The sequence below is a fragment of the Typopeltis vanoorti genome, chromosome 2 (genome assembly GCF_054136105.1).
Source record: "Typopeltis vanoorti isolate ZY-2024b chromosome 2, IOZ_Tvanoo_1.0, whole genome shotgun sequence".
Lineage (NCBI taxonomy): Eukaryota > Metazoa > Arthropoda > Arachnida > Uropygi > Thelyphonidae > Typopeltis > Typopeltis vanoorti.
The window spans coordinates 67,665,891-67,687,009 of NC_143550.1; the positions used below are offsets into that span (position 1 = coordinate 67,665,891).

Below are 21,119 nucleotides of genomic sequence, written 5' to 3' on the forward strand. Positions count from 1 at the left end.
TATGAGTTGTATATATAAATATATACAACTCATAAAAAATTCACTATTGTAATGATCACTGCTAAGAGAAAACAGGCAATCATTGCAACAATCAATTTCTTTTTATGAGTTGGTAAATATCGATGTTAAAATAATGATTATACATTCTCCTTACCACCCTGCTTGAATATAACCATCAAAAATAGAGTGAAAAATTATGTACAAAAACAATATTATTACTATTACTGTGCTTTCTTACATTATTACTTATTGAAATAACCACTTTTTGTTGTGTTTGAGTCAAAATATTTGATGCAAGTAGATTTCAAAGTGAATCTTGTGTAAAACTTTATTTCTCTTATTTTTATCTTTTTACTACAAGTGATTTCCAAATAAAAGCTAAAAGAATTAGCAATGGTTTTGTAGGAAATAAAATCCTAAAGCAAATGTTTCACACACACACACACACACACACACACACACACACACACACACACACACACACACACACACACACACACACACACACAAGAAGCTTCAGCAACATGTACTTTGTAATTTTATGCCATGACCAGATGAATTTTATCATACATGATATAGTCAGATGAATTTGCTATTCTCAAATATAATAACCAATGTACATTACACAATTAACCTCTCCTTTCCATTTTCTTACCACATAATTTGCATGTGATTATAGGGTCATGTTTAATCACTCCATTTTGTACTAGTCTATTGTACCACTCACATACAGAAATTATATCCATATCCTCTATAATTAATGGATGCTTATTTTACTGTATTGAATCATTTTCTTGCTTTTTATAATTATTATCTTTTCCAAATCACTATCTCTAAATTATTAGCTCATATTTTTATGAGCCAATGAATAAAGGGTTGAAATTCATTCAACCCTTTATTAATTTAAAGTACCATCCAAATATAGAAATTCTTCGTTAATTATATATATATATGCCCTATGTTGACAAAAGTATTTGGACACCTTATGTGCCATGCATATTTTTGGTCCTACCACATGCAAATATTCAGGGAATGTCTGCATAAGTCTTGTAATAAAACATGGGATGCCACATTCAGCTGAACTGACAGACTTCCAATGTGGGATGGTAGGTGGTTGTCACATCAATGGTCTTTCATTGCTATCCATCTCACAGTATACCTAAGATAAGGCTTGGTCCATTGGTGGATAGCCAAAACCATGTCATCTGATGGTTACCTGGACATCCTCAACTTCATGCTGCTGACACTATGGAAGTACTCTGGCAATGATCCTTGCATGTATCAGCACCACAATGATCCATGCAATAATTGCACTGTGTGTCTAAGCCTGTTACTACAAAACAATGTTGGTGTTGATTCATTTTAGAAATTATGGACTTTACAACCGTGTTATAAATAACTCTTTTAATTTCCCAATGTTTCGATCTTCATATTAAGATCATCTGGAGCATATACAAATATACAGGACAAACAAGCTGAGTTACATTACATGCAATAAGCTAGAGAAACAAAGATTTGATCACAGGTTATTCTACTGGCATGACCTCTAGTGAAAAAAAAAAAAAATACAAATTAATTATTTAGAAACTACATCAAGCTAAATTCTATTTACAGTCCTGTTTATAGTTACTCTTAGAGAGGAAGGTTTCATGGGTCGAATATATGCCTTCCATGTGTTTGGGATTTTTATACCATCGTTATTGTTCAGATTAGGGTGGTTGATAATAATCTCACAGGCTTCCTTAAATTTGCATTCATACCATGTTTTGGTGTGATGTAAACAACTGGTGCTTTTCCAGTCAATTCTATGTAAGGTGTTCACATGGCATGATCAGAAAGGCCAGCTTCACCATAGTTATTAATTTAATGTGTCGTTTATGTTCTTTTTGTCTGATAGGAATTGTGCGTCCTGTTTCCCCTATATATATATATATATGGTATATTACAGGTGCAATAAATATGGTATACTTCAGGGTGGGCCAGCAGAGGGGGGTGGGTCTTTGAATGAGTTGAGCAAGCTTTGAATTTTGCAGGAGTTTTAAAGGTGGCTTTGAGGTTGCCATTTTGTAGTATTCTGCTTATTTTATCTGATCTCCCTTTAATGTGAGGAATGATTATAGTTTTATTGTAGTCTTTTTTTTTTTTATTTTTTATGTTGGGCCCATATATGAGAGATTGGCTGTACTTTAGTACCGCCAATAGTACTTTAGTACCGTATATGGGTAGTGGGATGGGAAAGGAGGAACTTGTTAACATTCGATTTAAAAGCCTATATATTGTATTCCTTGGGAAATACATCAGAGGGAAGACTGTTCCAGAGTACAGCGGTAGCAGGGATGAAAGAGGAGGAAAAGAAACTTGTTCTGTGGGTTTCAAGGTATACTGTGAAGGGATGTTGGGAGGTGGCTGTATGTGTTCCAATGGGTTTAGAAAAGAGTGGGTGTTTATCTTTGTTTTTTATTGAGGTCTTACAGAGAATTTTGTTAATAGTGTTTTGGCTGTAACCATTTTTTAGAAAAGTATTGCTGATAACTTTAAATTCGTCTTTCAGCGCATGTTCATTGGAGCAGATCTTCAAAGCCCTGTTTTTTAGAGTATTAATGACACCTAGTTTTTGTGTTGGGTGGTGGTAGGAGTTTATGTGTATATATTGGCCAGTATGTGTCGGTTTCCGGCAAACAGTGAAGGAAAGATTGCCAGAAGGAAGATGTGTGACAAATGTATCTAGAAACGGAAGTATTAATGACACCTAGTTTTTGTGTTGGGTGGTGGTAGGAGTTTATGTGTATATATTGGCCAGTATGTGTCGGTTTTCCGTAAACAGTGAAGGAAAGATTGCCAGAAGGAAGACGTGCGACAAGTGTATCTAGAAACGGAAGTGTGTGTGTGTCATACATCTTCCTTCTCTTTTTCAATCTCAACTGTGAACTGTATGTGTTTGTGTTGTTTGTTTAGGTGGCTAAGGAAAGTGTGTAGCGGCAATGGACCAGATCACAAAGACATCGTCAACATATCTAAGCCAGCCTTTGGGTTTTAAAGGAGAGGAATTAATAGCATGTTGCCCAAAATGTTCCATATAAAAGTTAGCAATGGGGGGGGGGGGAGGATAATGGCAAGCCCATGGCTGTGCCTTCTTTTTCTAAGTAGAAAGCGTTTTGCCATACAAAATAACCAGAACGTAATACATGCGCAAAGAGCGCCGTGATATCTGGAGGGAATTTGCTCTGTAAAAGAAGTACTGTGTCATTGATTGGGAAATTCGTAAAGAGGGCAGAGACATCAAAACTGACTAATAAATTATCTTTTTCAAATGTAATGTCTTTGATTATGTTTATGAAGTGTTGTGTGTTTCTGATATAGGAGGGGGAATAACCTACCAACTCCTTGAGTGTTGCTGCTAATTTCTTGGCTAGGTGATAATTCAGACTATCTATCCCTTCGACTATCGGCCGGAGTGGTGCGTTTTGTTTGTGTATTTTCAGTAGACCGTAAATTCTCAGGGAACAAGCATAGTGCGGAAGTAGTTTTTTGACTGTATCTTCGGGCCATGTAGTGATCGAATTAAGTAGTTTCTACTTTCTTTTTAAGTACATCTCCTTGCGGATATGTCTAATGTGATGCATTAAGGGAGATGTGTTTTGCATTATAGGAGCAAGCTACCAACACTCCTATCTCAGTATCTCCTATAATGCAAAACACATCTCCTTGCGGAGATGTGTTTTGCATTATAGGAGATACTGAGATAGGAGTGTTGGTATCTTGCTCCACCTTTGCAACGAGTTGCCCTGGTGTTGTACCACCTTAACCCAGTCCTGAAGATACTTTCAGGCGCAAACTTTGTTTGCTCACACTTGGATAAAGGATTAAACTAAATTTATTATACCCTAACCAAGTGAAAAATAAACTTTCAACATCTTCCTCTAAATCCAGAGTAAATTATTAAAAAAGGGTGGCACACCAATTGGCAATTCCTATAGGTAGAGATGACCTGCTAATGCTTCTGCCCGATATCTCCATTTGGGTCTGGCTCCCACTGAAGAGATCTCAATAAAGGTTGAAACTAGTCTGGGTAGTGGCCCTTCCCTTAATGCATCACATTAGACATATCCGTAAGGAGATGTGTTTTGCATTATAGGAGATACTGAGATAGGAGTGTGTAGCTTGCTCCACCTTCGCAACAAGTTGTCCTGGTGTTGTACCACCTTAACCCAGTCCTGAAGATACTTTCAGGCGCAAACTTTGTTTGCTCACACTTGGATAAAGGATTAAACTAAATTTATTATACAATAACAAGCAACTTAACAAAACACGAATTATCAGAGGTGAAATCATTAAAATTAATTCCAAACATTGTAATAACTAGAGCCGATAAAGGAAGTGCAACCGTTATTCTAAACCGAACCACTTATTTAGAAAAAATGAATCTGCTAGTCTCGGACAATAACACATACCAACTCGTTAACTACGACCCAACCAATAGAATAAAAAAAAGAAAACAGAGAAATTACTTAAATCAATTATTACATGGCCTGAAGATATGGTCAAAAAACTACTTCCCACTATGCTCATTGCATGAGAATTTACGGTCTACCAAAAATACACAAACAAAACACACCACTCCGGCCAATAGTTGAAGGGATAGATAGTCCGAATCATCACCTAGTCAAGAAATTAGCAGCAACACTCAAGGAGTTGGTAGGTCATTCCCCCTCCTAAATCAGAAACACACAACACTTCATAAATATAATCAAAGGCATTACATTAGAAAAAGATGATTTATTAGTCAGTTTTGACGTCTCTGCCCTCTTTACGAATGTCCCAATCAATAACACAATCTTTCTTTTACAGAACAAATTCCCTCCAGATATAATGGCGCTCTTTATGCATGTATTATTGTGTTTATTGCAGTATTAGTACTTCCAAATTTCTTTCTTTACTACTGAAATTCTTCCTTTACTATTAATACTTTATCTTTTTAAATAGCTCCATCAACCAAAATACATATGTCTTCACAAATTATGGCATATGTGTGTGTATACATATATATATATATATGTGTGTGTGTTAAAGAGCCTGGTAGGCTGAGAAGTTAGCAAGTCAGCTCTCCAGCCAAAAGGCTGCAGGTTTGAATCCTGCCTTGGGCATGGATGTTGTGCATGTGTTTCACAAATCATACATAGAAATATTCACCCTCTCAAGATGGACTAATTCACCATGGGCAAAGCAGACCCAATCCTCCTGCATTAGGTAGAAGCCTTCCCTAGCAGCAGGGATAATACAGGCTGATCATTTTTTTTAAAGTTAGTCTTTGTTATACCTTCAATACTGGTCTCAAATAGGGAAAAAATTAATATTCTCAAAAATTAATATTTTATTATTTTCTGAGTTTTTTTCTATTTGAAAAATGAGACACAGAGCATGCTGCATACCATAAGATTGACCCATACACTTAATTAAGGGTTAATAAAACATTTGAGTATATCAAATTACCAATGGTAGTTAAACTAAATTATATTAAAAAAAACATGTTTAAAAGCCTTTAAAGGGATTCCTCTCACACATACACACACGCTTTCTTTTAACCTTTTATAGATTTATAGTTTTTTTTTTATGAATGTTCTTTTATTGATCAAAAATGATAGACCTAGATTATATTTGTAAATGGACTGTGATTGATTGATTTGCAAATCAATATAACTATTTTTATCAAAAATTTTTAAAAAGAAAAGAGCAGAAATGGGAAAAAAAAAAGTTTTTGAAAAATATAGCTTTGCTCTATAAAGGGTTAAACTGTCATCAAGGCAATTATAAAGATGCAAACACTGAAAGTAACATGCTCATCCTCTTACCAGGCAATGAGTCAGGAAGTGTTAGTAGCTGAGATCTCATTTACGCTGGAAACAAAATTAGAAATCCTCATTATTCCAAGGTTATACATAATTAGAATATACATGAAAAGGGGTAGTTACCTCTGAACAGTATATTGAAAAATGAAACTTTTGCCATTTAATAATGTTAAGTAGTCAAATGTATATACCAACATGAAAAAAATAAATAAATAATAATAATAAAATAAAATAACAATTCTTTTTAAAAAAAATCCAATCTAATCAAAATCAACAGAAAATTTTATTAATGCAATTAAATGAAGCTTCCACATACATTTTTTAAGTAATAAATTCATTTTAAAACTATTATACTGCCAAACTTATTAAATTTCCATATTTTTTTTTTGACCACAAGATGCACCTTTTTATGTAGAGAAATCAACTTAGAATTGGGATGCATCTTATGGTCTGAAAGTAGGTGATACCAGGTAAGTCTTGGATTCCCACATTTTCGATGCGAGCCAAACACGTGTCTCGCTGCATATGTGGGAGTCCCCAATTTACATATAAAAACTTTACCAGCATCAACAGTAGTTAATGGGTGCATACACTCACCCATTAACTACTGCATACACTCACCCACTCACCCAGTAGTTAATGGGTGAGTGTATGCAGTTTTGAATGAACGAGACGATTATTAAGTCTTTTAAAAAATGCGGCATAAAAGTAATATGATGGATGGTACTGAAGATGACTTAGTTTTTGAAGAGAGAATGATAACAATAGTTCAGACAATAATATGAAAAGCGATAGTAACGAGATGACTGATAGTGCCGAGACGAGCGAAGAAGAACTGAATGCTGTGGTACAAATTATGATAATAATAAATGAAATTTAAGGTTTGTGAATATTTTTATATAATAATATATTTTTTCTAAAAATTGTCTCATAAATTTGGAGTGCATCTTATCATCCTAAAAATATGGTATATTTATTGCAAAATGCAGTATGCTGAAATATTTTGAAAATACTATTAAAAGTAAGATGCTACAGAGTTTGGTATGTGAAAAAAAAAAGTTTAAGTTTCAAAGCTTGATGCATTAAACTTTAGAATCAATTAGCTGGATGAAAATCCCTGCATTTTCTAAGTTAAAATGCATGCAAAAGTATATACTTCTAAAATAAAAAACAAAAACCACAAAATAGTTATTTCAGAAGTGCAAATGTCTGTCTCCCATTAAACTTACAATAGAGAGTCAAGTTTTGAAAAAGGATTATTATCCAACCAAGTTATATTTATTTGTTAAAAGTGATAATGTTATACTAAATTATTTTATGCTTAGTAAAGCTTTTAAATGCAGGGTGCGTTAAAATGGTGCCTGCAACTAGATTTCATAATAACATTACAAATATAAAATTACTTGTAAGTTATTCTGTTCACCATGTGATAGGTAATAAAGGGTAGATAAAGCATTTCTTCTTCTTCTTTGTAAGTGTATAACAAGAAAAAAGCAATAGGGTAATGTGTGCATGCATGCAAGCACATACACAACTTATTTTCCCTACTTAATAATAGTAGAGAAAACTGGACATATTGTATATTCATCTATTTATCTTCTAGCAGTCAGAATCAGAAGATAAATAGATGAATATACAATATACATTAATCATAAAATGCTTTGTTTACAATATTCATCATATCATGATGTCAGTCATTTAAAACATTTCATCATTTTACCGACTGCATAATATGATTTTGATATCACTGCATGATAAAAGCATTATTGTAAAATAATCACTTATATTTTTGATTTTTTTTTTCTCACACACACATATATATATAACCTCCAGACACATAATCCCCCCAAAACATACGCTCCACTGTCCTGTTACAGTTTTACTGATTCTGACTGTTAGAAGATAAATAAATTGAGATCTACAATATCCTATGGAAATAAAGAAGACAGAAATTCTTAGGTATCATTTAGAGATATGCTGGTGAAGAGTGATGTAATGTCAAAATTCAACATTAAATCATAAAAGTCGAGTTTTTTCAATTTCAGATTTTCGAAATAGAAAACTGAGGTATATTTTTATAAAACAGTAGAAATGGTCAGTAAAAGGAGTAAGGAGATTAGAGAGAAACTTGGAATTTTGTAAGTATGACTTTCTACTGAGTCAATCAACAATCAGTCAGAGAGAATATCCAGGTTTATGTAGTTTAGGAAGACCATAAATCCTGGGTGGTCTTGCATAATAAGTTCTAAGTTACTCAATAATATGTGGGTTGAGTTAGACATTATTATCCAACAAGGAATTAAGTTTGTTTAGTTGAATGTCAGTGGGGGTCCCTGCTAATAACAACATAGTTGTGATCAGACAGGAGAATATTCATCTTAAGTTTATATTCAGTGGCTTAGTAACATAGTAACATTTCCTTCATCAGCTCTTGTACTGCTTAGAGTTTTGCTATTTCTTAAACTGCAGAGAGCTTTTAATTGTGAGAAGGAATAATGAGAGTTGGAGTTCTTGAACCATAAGTTACATTTTGAAGTCACCCAAATTTTTTATTTATATCTTCATAGGAAAGATGATGAAATTAAAATATGGAGAAAATCCAAATATAGGAAATGTTTGGGAACAATTGCAAATTTGTGACTCTGAGTTAGGAGGTTAAATTCCTTTGCCTTCAAAGAATGATTAGCTAGATTAACAACCACTTATTTATTAGGAAGTCTGCAGGAGCTAGGATGTTGTTGTATAATGTTTTTGAATTTGTTGTTGAGAGATGCATAAGTCTCTGATATGCAGAACTTCCAGATTTCTTAGAAATACTTATAACTAGATTTAACAATTATTGATTGAGGATGTGGAATAGTTCCAGTTCTAGGTTTGGAAATTCCTAGGATCACATCAGCAAGTTCTGTCTTTGGATTCTGATTGGAAAGCTGGTTGTATACAAGAGTGACTAGCTTTTAGTTAAACAATATGCACTCTAGGAGATTTAATAGTTTCAATGATGCTGGAAGAAATAGGAATCATGTTGGTGTTACTGCACTTTTTCCATTCACTAATTTTTTTTTTTTTTTTAAAGGACTTAAAGACTTGTAAAAAGGTGGAATGTGATACTCTGCAGACAGACTGAATGAACAGTAATGGGCTCCCCACTTTCACCAACTTTTATTTAGAACATGTAGAAGAAAAAATTTCCAGCACAAATCCAAACCTTCCTCTTTTGCTCCATTATACAGGTAATGTTTTGGTCATTTAAAAAACTCACATCAAGAACAGGATGATTTCTTACAAAAAATAAATGGCATATACTCCAGAATTAAATGGAAATTTCTCTACTTGATGTTCTTTAAAAAAGGCTTCCTATCTATTTACATCTACCATATTCCCAACTGTTATATTCATCAAACATCAGCACATCACCTGTCACAGAAATATGGTATTATTAAATGCTTACTGTCAAGAACCTGTATAGTCAGTTACTCATCTGAATCTCTTCAACAGGATATTTCTATCAAACAAACTGACTATCTCAATGGTAACAACCCCAAAATCATTGAAAAAATCATCAGCTGTTTTTCTCCAATTTCACATCCACAGGATATCCATCCCATATATTCAAGCATTTCTGAACATGTATGGGTGCATTTTAAAGAAATTTAGATACAACCCTTATTGCTAGAGTACATCAGATTTCTTGTAATTGCAATTTGTCCTACTTTGGACAAATGGGCTGATTCATCACAAAACTCATTTCAGAACACCAATCGTATACTGAACTCAAAAGAAACACCACAAATCTGGCACTGTTGAACACTGAATTAACAATAATAAATTTAGTTTAATCCTTTATCCAAGTATAAGCAAACAAAATTTGCTTACACTTGGATAAAGTGTAAAGTTTTTCACTCTTCCTGTGATGTCAGAGACTTTGGTTTGATTTCTTATCCACTTATTCCTTTTGTGATCTACCAAGCATACTTCTTTCCATACCAATTTGTGTTGTTCTTAATTTTTGAATTTCCTTTGCATTTAGTGTCCATGTTTCACAGCCATATGTCAATATAGGAAGAATAATTAGTTAAAATTGGTTAACTGAATTAACAATATTAGCCACAGGATCCTCTGGAATGAAGAGGATTATTACTACAGAGAAACAAAAAGAAATTTAAATGAATAATCAAAGAAAGTGTTAAGGTCCTTTTTCACTATCTAAACCTCAATCTCAATGATGGATTGTCTATGCACTAGTATTTGGGAAACTGTTATCAATAACTGTATTACCTATTATATATCATCATCATCAGCCATTGTTTATCCACTGCTGGATGAAGGCCTTTCCAAGATTACTCCAAAACTGTCTGTCCATGGCTCTCCTTTCCCATGTCACTCCTGCAAATCTTGCAGACCTAAATCCACCATGATTGAGGTCAGTGTCGTGGTTGTTTTTCTTCTTGTGTAATCCAATCCAATACTTCTTTTGTCCATCGCTGATCTTGTCTTCGAGCAATATGCCCAGCCCATGCCACTTCAGATGTTTCACTCTTCCTATGATGTCAGAAACTTTGGTTTGATTTCTTATCCACTTATTCCTTTTGTGATCCAGTCTTGTGATACCAAGCATACTTCTTTCCATACCAATTTGTGTTGTTCTTAATTTTTGAATTTCCTTTGCATTTGGTGTCCATGTTTCACAGCCATATGTCAATATAAGAAGAATAACTGGTTAAAAACTTTTCTCTTCAGGCATAATGGTAGTTGGTTTTTGAATATTGAATGTAATTTTCCAAATGCTTTCCATCCAAGCACCGTGTGACTTTTAATTTTGTCTGTGATATTTTCTTCCATTGATATCTGTTGTCCTAATTATACATAATGATCTACTTGTTTAATTTCTTCATTATTGATTATTATTATTTCCGGTTGGACATAGCTATTGAACATAACTTGGGTCTTCTTTAGGTTAATCTTTAGGCCAGCTGTTTTGCTAGCAAATTGGAGTTCATGGATACGAGTCTGTAATTCACGCATTCTTGGTATAAATAATTTTTCTTCAGGAATAAAGTAAATAGTTTTGCTAAGAGTTTGTAGATCATTTCTCCACCTGCTTTTAGAAGTTCAGCTATAACTCCATCCTCACCTGCAGCTTTTCTATTTTGCAAGCTTTGGATGCTCCACATAACTTCTTCTGGTAGAATCTGTGGTACTTCAGCTATTTTGTAGTTGTCTTCTTCATTTAATTCATCATCTTGATATAATTCTTCAGTTCTTTTTGCTATAGCATATTTATCTCTGGGTTATGGTCCCATCTTGTAGTTTGACTGCAACCATCTGTTCACTGCTGTTTGGCTTTTTTGAGGCTATGGTTGTTTTCAATTGTTTGTTGTATGAATTTACAATTGAATTTTCTTATTTCTTCTGTGATACGTTTCGTGATCGTTTTGCACAATTCAGTATATTCAATTTTATTCTGTTAGTTATGTGATTGTTTCATTTCTCTTTGTTTCTTCAGAAATTTTGTCATGTTTCTGTTCTATGGTACCAGTTATTTCAAGTGAGCATTGTAAAAGGTTTTGGGTAATAATGTCATTACTTTCTGTTGGATCAGCATTGTCATCTATAATAAGATGTTTAAATCTATTGTTTAGTTCATGTTGGAATATATCTTTTTTAATGTTGAGTTTGTGTACATCTATGTTTTGCTTTGATCTTCGAAACATTTTTCTTCTTTCTTTTTGGCAGTATACAGAGCAGTCTTGAAAGATGTTTTTCTTATTGCTAAGGATAAAGTCAATTTCACTAGTTTTTCCATTAGGACTTTTCCATGTCCATTTCCTATATGTTTTTTCCTTGAAAAAGGAATTCATGATGTTCTTTTTCTTCATCAGGTTTTCTTTTTCTGCAAATTCTAATCCTTGCTCCTCTATCGTCTCTCATGCCATATCCAAAATTTCCCATTGAGTTTTCATCTGACTGTTGTATACCAATTCTAGCATTAACGTCTCCCATTACAATTCTGAAATGATGTTTTCCTTTACTGTAAAGTTGGGATCATCATGATAAAAGGTTTCAATTTCTTCATCAGTATGACTTATTGTCAGTGCATAGACTTGGATGATCTTAAGAGTGTATCTTTTTTGAAATTTGAACAACAATACTTCCTATTTGATCAGATATAATGTCAAATTCTATTATACTGTCCTTTAGTATTTTGTTGATCATGAATCCAACTCCACTGATTCTTTCCTTATCTTGGCCTCTATAATATTACACACACACACACACACACACACACACACACACACACACACACACACACACATATGAAAACACACCTTACAATTGTGTGACACATGAAAGGATATAATTCTCCATGCTCTTGCATTGTTGTTTTCGAATTCCCCATTATTCACACTCTAACACTAATGATGGCTTAAGATACTTAAATATCTGTGTAATTAATTATAATTTTTTTTTTTCAGAATAGGTACATAAGCCATGTTTGTAGAAATTAAAGATGGAAACTCAAACTACATGGAAGTAAATCTAATACATGTAAAATTTTCACCTAAGCATCAAAGGCATCTTCAGTATGCTAACAGTAGAACACAAATCAGTGATATAATTAATTTTAAAAGTGCCACTACAGTGTAAGTAAGTCAGCAGATATTCAGTTGGGATACTGAAAATTCCCAAGTTTCCCAAGTTAAAAAAAAAAAAATAATAATACAATAATATTTCCCATAATGAGGATAACTGAAGGCCATCAGTTCTGTTCAAGTTTGGATGGTGTAGAAAGGCCAGCTCTCACACTCTAGAAGGAATCTACTTTTATGTAAGAGGTTAGTTTTCTTCCAAAGAACCATGTTTAATCAAGATGACATATTCTGCTAAGCCAGACTGCTCATGTTCATGATACTGGATATGTGATTTATGTTCCTCATGATGATGGCTGCAGATCTTTCAGACTGAGCAAAGTGAGACAAACCACAGGAGCAAGGAAACTGGAAGACACCTCAAAAGCTGAGTGGAGAAAGCTTGTCTTTAGGTGAAAAAAGGAAGGTAGAAATTTTCCTGACAGGACGAAAAGACACTGCAATATTAAGAGGTCTTAGAACTTTAGCAATATGTTCAGAAATTCCTTTAATATAGTGAAACGAAATCCGAAAGATATCTTCAGGAGATCTACAGACTGGTACTGTAAAACTGTTAAAAGCTTTCTTGATAAAGGACTCATTAAAAACCAATTTTCATAAAGGGAGATTTGATATAATTCAAGTCTTGCTATAGAAGGTCTTCCGCAGAACATATATTATTATTGTAATAATATCTATTTATATTTGTTATTATTTATTACTATTTATTTTCTTTGTCGAACTGCTCTTTGTAATGTCCTTTATTTATCAGTCATGATATCGTAGTAAAATTCATCATTGCTTGAGCTAGTTCTTCATGCACAAAACTTGTGATTATTCTTAATCCTTTTAGTCTACTTTTAGTTTTACTCTCCCCTTTCTCTCAAGGCCATAAGTAAGCTATTTCACATGCTCAACGTGTAGACACAGGAAAAGCTTCTGGCTGGAATCAATTCCCTAATCTACCTTGCTGTATTTCTCTTGTATTGATCCTTAAAAATTTATTTTTCTTTATGACTGTGCCATTAAGGATTGTGTAAAAGAATTGTTTTTCTTTTCCCTACATGCAAGAGAAACATTCAGCTAATCACGAGAAATATCTCTTAAATTAACTCTAATTCAAGCAACTCCTAATTCTTAATATCAGTCAGTCGTGGCTATCACTATTTTTTGGTCACACAGGTTCTATATTTTTATGAGACAGTGCATTGATAAGGCAAGTTATTAACAAAACAAACATGCTTATTCACTCTAAGATAAATTAATGACAAAATTTAAACTGCACATATTAAGTATCTGGTTCAGCCTAATACAACTAGATAACAATGGAGACAATACAAATCACGTGTCTAATTCTCCATATGATCATTCAAGCATTTTTGCTTAAGCTATAAGACAAACACATTAAATTTTCACATAAGTTTTCAGACACGTGGCTAGACTTAAACACAGACTATCTTTACTCACATTATAAACAGGAAAAAGTTAAGGCCTTTTAACCACATTCAATTTCTTTGCGTTACACAACATTAGCAAATTCCTTAAAACTCTATACAGTCATACCCTAACTTACGCGAATCCGGAGTTACGCGGTTTCTTATATGTACGTATTCCCGTTCTGCAGTCTATCTCACTTTGGGCAGTCTGAAAGACCTTCAGCCATACATCATGAGGAACATAAATCATATATCCAGTATATTTTATTTATTTAATTATTATTATTTTAAATTTAGGAATTTACTGACCATCTGTTGTTTTACTTTTGCTGTAGTGACACTTTTAAATTTAATTGGTTGGCAGAGTGGTTAGCATATCCGCTCTCCAGCCAAAATGCTGCAGGTTTGAATCCCAACGTGGGCATGGATGTTTGTGATTGTCTGTGAAAATACTAGTGGTGGTGGTTGGCGGTAGATGGCATTGGTGTAGATGATGATTGTAGTTGGTGGAGACAGAGAACTATAGAGTAGATGCCCTCCCTCAATGAGTCCATGGACTCCCTGGAGGTGTCATGTAATAATAATAATAATTATTATTTTATCGCATTTTATTTTGTGAGTCATTGTTAATTCATACTAAAGATGCCTTTGATACTTAGGCCAAAAATTTTATATCTATTAAATTTACTTCCACATAAATTTGGGTTTCTGTCTGTCTTTAATTTTTGCAAACTAATTATAATGTATTAAAAACTTTTTACTAAAAGTATTTTTTACTTTTTAATAAAAGTGTAGTCTACACACACTATACTTTTTATGGATGCTGCACAGTTATCTCTTTATCACAGACCATTGAGGGAGGGAAAAGAAACTGTTGACATGATTCTGGAACAGCTGAAATTGTAGTAATCTTTGAAAAGACAGAGTGAGTAAACTGTTCCAAAGAAGACAAAAAAGAGAGAGAGAGAGAGAGAGAGAGAAAGATAGAGAAGGAATGAGGAAGAACAGAATTCAGTAATTTTGAAGATAGGCAATAAATGGAAGTTAACCAACAATGGATGTTCTAAGACTAAGAATACAAGCAATTGCTTGTATTCTTAGTCTTGGAAGGGGGGGGGGTGATAATGGCCAGTTCAGCAGAACACTGTCCATGAAAATATCTCTAAAAATGGCATTAGGCAGAAACTGAATATCTGTGAGAAAGAAGTGAACAGCAGTGAATCCGAGAGAGAGAGAAAATCATTAATCAATCAGACAGCAGCATTCCAAGATTGGGCAGATTTGGGATTTACATAGTGTTGTACAGGAGAGAAATAGTCTTGAGTGAAAAAAGTACACTTAATGTTTTGGAGACTGAAGAAGCTATGGCTGAGAAGTATGTGTGCTAAGAAATGTTAGAGGAGATAATATAAGAAGAGAAATTTGATGATTTTTGTTTGGAGATCTAGGTAGTATAAAAAGTAAGGGGGGAAGTGCCTTCCCTTTTCTTGTAAGAAATGAGACAAGGATAACTATCTACAAAAACAGGAGGAAATAATAACCTAAATTCAATGGACAGATTGCCAAGATGAATGAATGAAAGAAGGGAGAATTTACTGAAGAGAAAGATACTTTTATTATGGACTCCTCCTTTAATACAACATTGAAATGGACAAGAAGAATCCAGTTTCCTGGATTCTTCTTGTAATAATACACTAGGTTGGCTAGGGATTTTATTTATTTTTATATATTTTTAATTTATTTTTCACATAATCTGAAAATTCTGTCTTAGAGAGACCAGACATGGAACTCTTTCAAGCTGCTTTAGTCCCCCACTAAGTGGAGTGGAGTGGTGGTCTCGTACTGGCAATGAAAAGTGGGATTCAAACCTACAGCCAGATGGTTGAAGAGAGAGAGAGAGAATGCTATCCAGGAATGCTGTTGATAGCAGCAGAGAAGATAGCCCATCCAAGGTGGAGATGCAAGGAGCATATAGTGAAAGTGGTTTTGAAGTGAGGTGAAGGTAGACAGGATGAAATGTTTGGTGGGGTGTTGATATAGACCTGGTAATGTGGAAGGCAGTAAGAAAGAAATGTATAGGCAAATTGGTCAGGCTAATAAGAAAAGGGTGATTTCAATTATGATAATATACAGGGTGTTCGGGATAAATTTGACATATTTATAATTAATTATATTTTTCTGTAAGTTACATGTATTAACACACACTTCTCTTCATTTAAAAGTTTGGACCCTTCTTCATTCATATACAAGATGTCAGAAAGGATGGATAGCTGGAACCCACCTGAATCATGGAAGAGAATAACTTGTATCATGATGATTCGTGCCCGCCATCAAAATAAGGATATTACGACTGCTGCCCAATGCTCCCTGAATACAGTAAAAACAATCAGGCATGAACTAGAGACTTGCAATGGTGACTACGAGGATGTAGCAAGAAGAAAGATCCCTAGCAGACGATCTGATTGCGTTCGTACAGCAGAATTCCTCGCAAATCTGCAGGAACAGGTGTTGAAGAACCCTGGCATTGGAATTCGGGCTTTGTTCGTGGAGTTGCTAACTGTAGTCAAGCCCTGGATAACAAGGGTAGCCAATGGTAGGCCGTATGTATGGCAGCAGGATTCGGCCCCTTGCCACACCTCTGGGAAAAGTCAAAAATGGTTGTCTGAAAATTTCTACGACTTCACCAGTCCAAATGTTTGGCCTCCAAACTCCCCAGACCTTAACCCCATGGATTATTTTGTATGGGGCGCAGTTGAAAAAGACACCAATCGCACTTCCAGTAATACAAAAGCCCAGTTAATGGATAAAATTAAAACAGTTTTTGCGGCCCTTCCCAGGGAGACTGTAGCATCAGCTTGTTCGAGGTTCCGAAGCAGAATTGAAGCTGTGATCGATGCTAATGGTGGTTATTTTGAGTAAATCTTGTTGATAGTATTGTAATTAACTCTGCCTGTAATGTTTTTTTGTCAATTCATTAAATTTAATAGATACAAAGAAGATTTTCTTTTTCCTTACGAAACTGTCAAATTTATCCCGAACACCCTGTAGATGGGAATGAAGATAATGAATTTCTTGAGTTTTTGAAGGACAACTATCTTAGGCAGTACATAACAGAGGGTGCATGGGGATCAAGAGGTCTTTGATTTGATTATCTCATCAGAGGATGCTATTGTAAATGAGGTGTCCAATCTTCTTCAAGACCACAAAGTGATCACTTGGGTGGTGGCGGCCAGCTATATCAGGACTTCTATGATAAAAGGATATATGTGGAACCATAAAGTAGGTGTTTATGACAAACTGAGGATGTGGCCTGCAGCTATAAACAATTGAATAGGAAGGAAATCAATGCTACTTGGCCCTTGATCAGGAATATCTGACAGAGGCAATGTCTGAGCGTATTCCAGAGGTCATGAGTTTATGTAAGGTAGGTGTAAAATGGACAACTGAGAGAATGCAATCCAGAAGAAAAAGGCAATGTGGAGGTAGTACAAGATGTGCTGCTTCCACAATGCATTTTTAAATAATTAGTTACATGAGTATAGAAAGCAAGCAAGGAAGGTGACTTGCTTGGTAAGGGTAGCAAAAGAGCAGAATGAGCAGCAGATAGTAAATGATGCCAAAAGAAATCCTAGAGAGTTTTTTCGACATATGGCCAGCAGAAGAAAAAATTATTGTGGAAGGATTATGTTGGTCAGTGATAATGGTAGAATGATAACCAGTAAGGAGGATATAACAGGTGTTAAATGAGCAATTCATTCATATATAACATCTTTGTGAATGTAATATAATGCAGAACGAGAAAGTAGTGGGAAGGAGGAAGAACCACTGATGGTGAGTGAGCAGGAAGTGTATGAGGAACTGAGTAAACGTGATGTCAATAAAGCCATAGCACTTGATGATATATCATCACATGTCTTGGGGAAGGGGGTTAACAACAGCTTTAACTTGCCTCTTTAGCATGAGTCTTAGGCTGGCCCAAGTTCCTAAGGAGTGGGATGAAGACAAAATTGTTCTGCTTCATAAAGGAGGCAATAAGACTAAGCCTTCAAATTATAGACCAATCTGCTTATCTAGAGTTGTGGTCAAGGTGTTAGAGAAGCTAATGAGGACCAGGATTCAGAAATGGGTTAACAGTAGCAAAATTCTCTTTGATATACAGAATGGGTTTGCTTACTTATTATAACAAGGTGGCAAATGCATTGGATAAAGAGGAATACATACACAGTAGTATGTTTAGATTTTGCAAAAGCCTTTGATAGACTGTCACATGACAAGCTGGTAATTAAACTGTAACAGATGGGGTTGGATGGTACATTGGCTTCCTGATAAGTATCAACAGGCTGTGTATAGTGGAGTAATATTCCAGAAAGGATAGGTCACTAGTGATGTACTGCAGGGGTATGTTTTGGGACTGCTGTTGTTTAATAAGTATATAAAATTGGAGACAGCTATGAGGAGTAGAATGGATGTTGTAGACTTGTAAGAGAACTTGATAAGACTCAGTGAATGGGTTAGTGAGTGGGCTGCCAGTTCAATGTAGCAAAGTGTAAGGTTAGCAAATTTGGAAAACAAAGATGGAATGCAGAGTATAAGATTGGTAGGGATATTTTAGAGGAGGTGGAAGAGATGAAAGATCTGGGATTGATGGTAGACAAAAACCTCAAATTTCAGGGACATTTTGTAAAATTGTCAGCACAGCAGATTATAGCAATGATGAGGGGAACTGTTATGATTCCATTATACAAGGCTTTGATCAGACAGCACATGAAATACTGTACAGATTTGGGTACTTGGTTTCAAAAGAATGAAAGTTATGTTGGAGAGGGTTCAGAGATGATTGGCAAAGCTGATTTTGGGTCTCTAGGATTTGGAGTATGAGGACAGACTGAGAAAATTAAGATTGCAGAACCTAGTTGATAGAAGGCGTGGTGACATGATTGAGACTATATGTTGGTAAGGTGTGATGTGATTAATGTGGACAAGAATTTTCATAGAATGAATAGAGACAAGGGAAGAAAAAGAGGCTATTCCTGGAAGCTGTATAGGGAAGGTGTGAGAAGCAGTTTTTTGCATGGAACAATTCAATATATGTGATATAAGTGATTGGAACACATTGCCTAAAAATGTGGTGAGTGCAGAAACAGTGAATGCATTTAAGTTAGAGTATGATGAGCTGTGTGTGTGTGAGAGAGAGAGAGAGATGGGGGGGAGGACCTCCCATGATGAAACTCCATGGAGATCAGATGATGATGATGATAATAATGATTAATAATTCACTTGGCCAACCAGGCTGTCAAAACTGATGATTTTAAATCATTTTCATTTCATGATCAGGAAGTGAACACAGAATGGTGAGATCTAAAATTATAGTTAATGAAAAAGGATAATACAAACAGAGAATACAAAATTGATAATACAAACAGAGAGAATGTAAAAACTTCGAAAGGGTAGGTACAAAGCTGCTTTGAAAGAGAATCTTCAAATAACAGAATTGGAGAGTGGAAAGGGAGATGAATTAAATAAAATTAATTAAAAAAATAACAAATGTTGTAATTGACATCTCCTTTGAAAAAAGTGAAACTATTTCTATGAAAGAAATGAAAATCTTTCAAAGTAACTTTAGAATTATTACCTAAACTTAGAAAAATAAAAATACTTACTAAAATAAAAAAATTCATTATTCAGAAATATGGACAACAGTCAGAAAATATTCTATAGAATAATACGCTAGCCTTACAGCCTAAGTGGATTTGATCATAATTCAAACCAACACCTAGTCCAATATACATCATGCATCCACAGTGGAGATACACTACACATAGTGTAAGATGGTCTAAATTATTAACAAATGGAGAACTATGGATGAGAGCAGAAATAGAGCAGACAAAAGAGGTGGAAGATGAGATAACAAATGGATTTTTTTTTTGTAATAGATTTCACGGTTTGATATGAACACAGATGATTAAGAAAATAACTATTTATTAACTTAAAAGCTAATATTTCGCTGGTATTATATCCAACATCTTCAGAGCACACAACACAAAGTTTGTTACAAATGCAAAACAACCACAATAAAGTCCTAATAAGGTGCCATCTAGGTTTAAAAAAAAAAAAAAAAAAAATTCAAAGTTTTGAAATAGTAGTCCAAATGATAGTCTTAGAAAGTTTGAAAAAATGAAATAAAATAAAAGTAATAAATATTAATTTGGTCTTAAGATGACTGTCTCCCAAATGTAGGTAGATTTATATAGCCATACTTGTTAAGGTTTGGAGTATGTTTTAAGGCTTCTATTGATTCCAGGAACAACCTCTCTCTCTGACTTGCAGAAGCTTCTGTGCATTACTTTTGTTTCTTTCCAATTGATCCTGTGTGCAGGGGTATCCAAAGCATGGTCTGCCAGACACGACTTGCCATAGCGAAAGTGTCGGATCTATTTTTTGTGTTCACTGAGGCGGATGTCCACAGTTCTTCCTGTCTGTCCATAGTAGGCTTGATGGCAAGAACAGAGCACTTCATAGACTCCTGGATGTGATAAAGGAGTGCATCTGTCCTTAGGTGAACGGATGAGTGTTGCTAATTTTACATAGAGTTTAAATACTGTGCGTAGTTGGTGCTTGTTAAGCACCCTAGATATCTTTTCAGATGTGCCTTTAATGTATGGGATGGTGAGAGTTTTGTTGTAGTCTTCTGTGGTAGATAGAGGGGATTTCTGGGTAGCATTTTATCTATGTTATATAATTTATGGGGATTATAACCATTGGTTAAGAACAAGGTGAGAGCAATGTCATTGGAACAGATTGCTCTAGCTCTATGGGTTAGTGTTTTTAAATACCATATTGTTGAGAAGGGTGATGGTGTGATTGTTTGTGTAGGTATCTCCCTGTATGTGTGGGTTTTCTATAAACTGAAAATGATAAGGAACCTTCTGGAAGACGTGTGATCAGTGTGTCCAGGAAGGGTAGGCAGTCATTGGCTTCTAGTTCCATTGTAAAGTGGATTTTAGGATGCTGGCTATTCAGATGCACTAAAAATGTATTCAATATGTTTGGGCCATGTGGCCAAATAGCAAACACATCATCAACATAGCGTAGCCAGAGACTAGGTTTGAGAGTGGCTGTGTCTCTGGTTACGCTATGTTGATGATCTGTTTGCTATTTGGCCACATGGCCCAAACACATTGAATACATTTTTAGTGCATCTAAATAGC

General features: G+C 34.6%; 1 protein-coding gene across 1 annotated transcript in view; it reads right to left on the bottom strand.

Annotated features, from left to right (window-relative positions):
• Positions 1-21,119, bottom strand: part of ArfGAP3 (ADP-ribosylation factor GTPase activating protein 3) — a 234,546-nt gene that overhangs the window by 12,209 nt on the left and 201,218 nt on the right. The gene's annotated exons all lie outside the window — the stretch shown is intronic.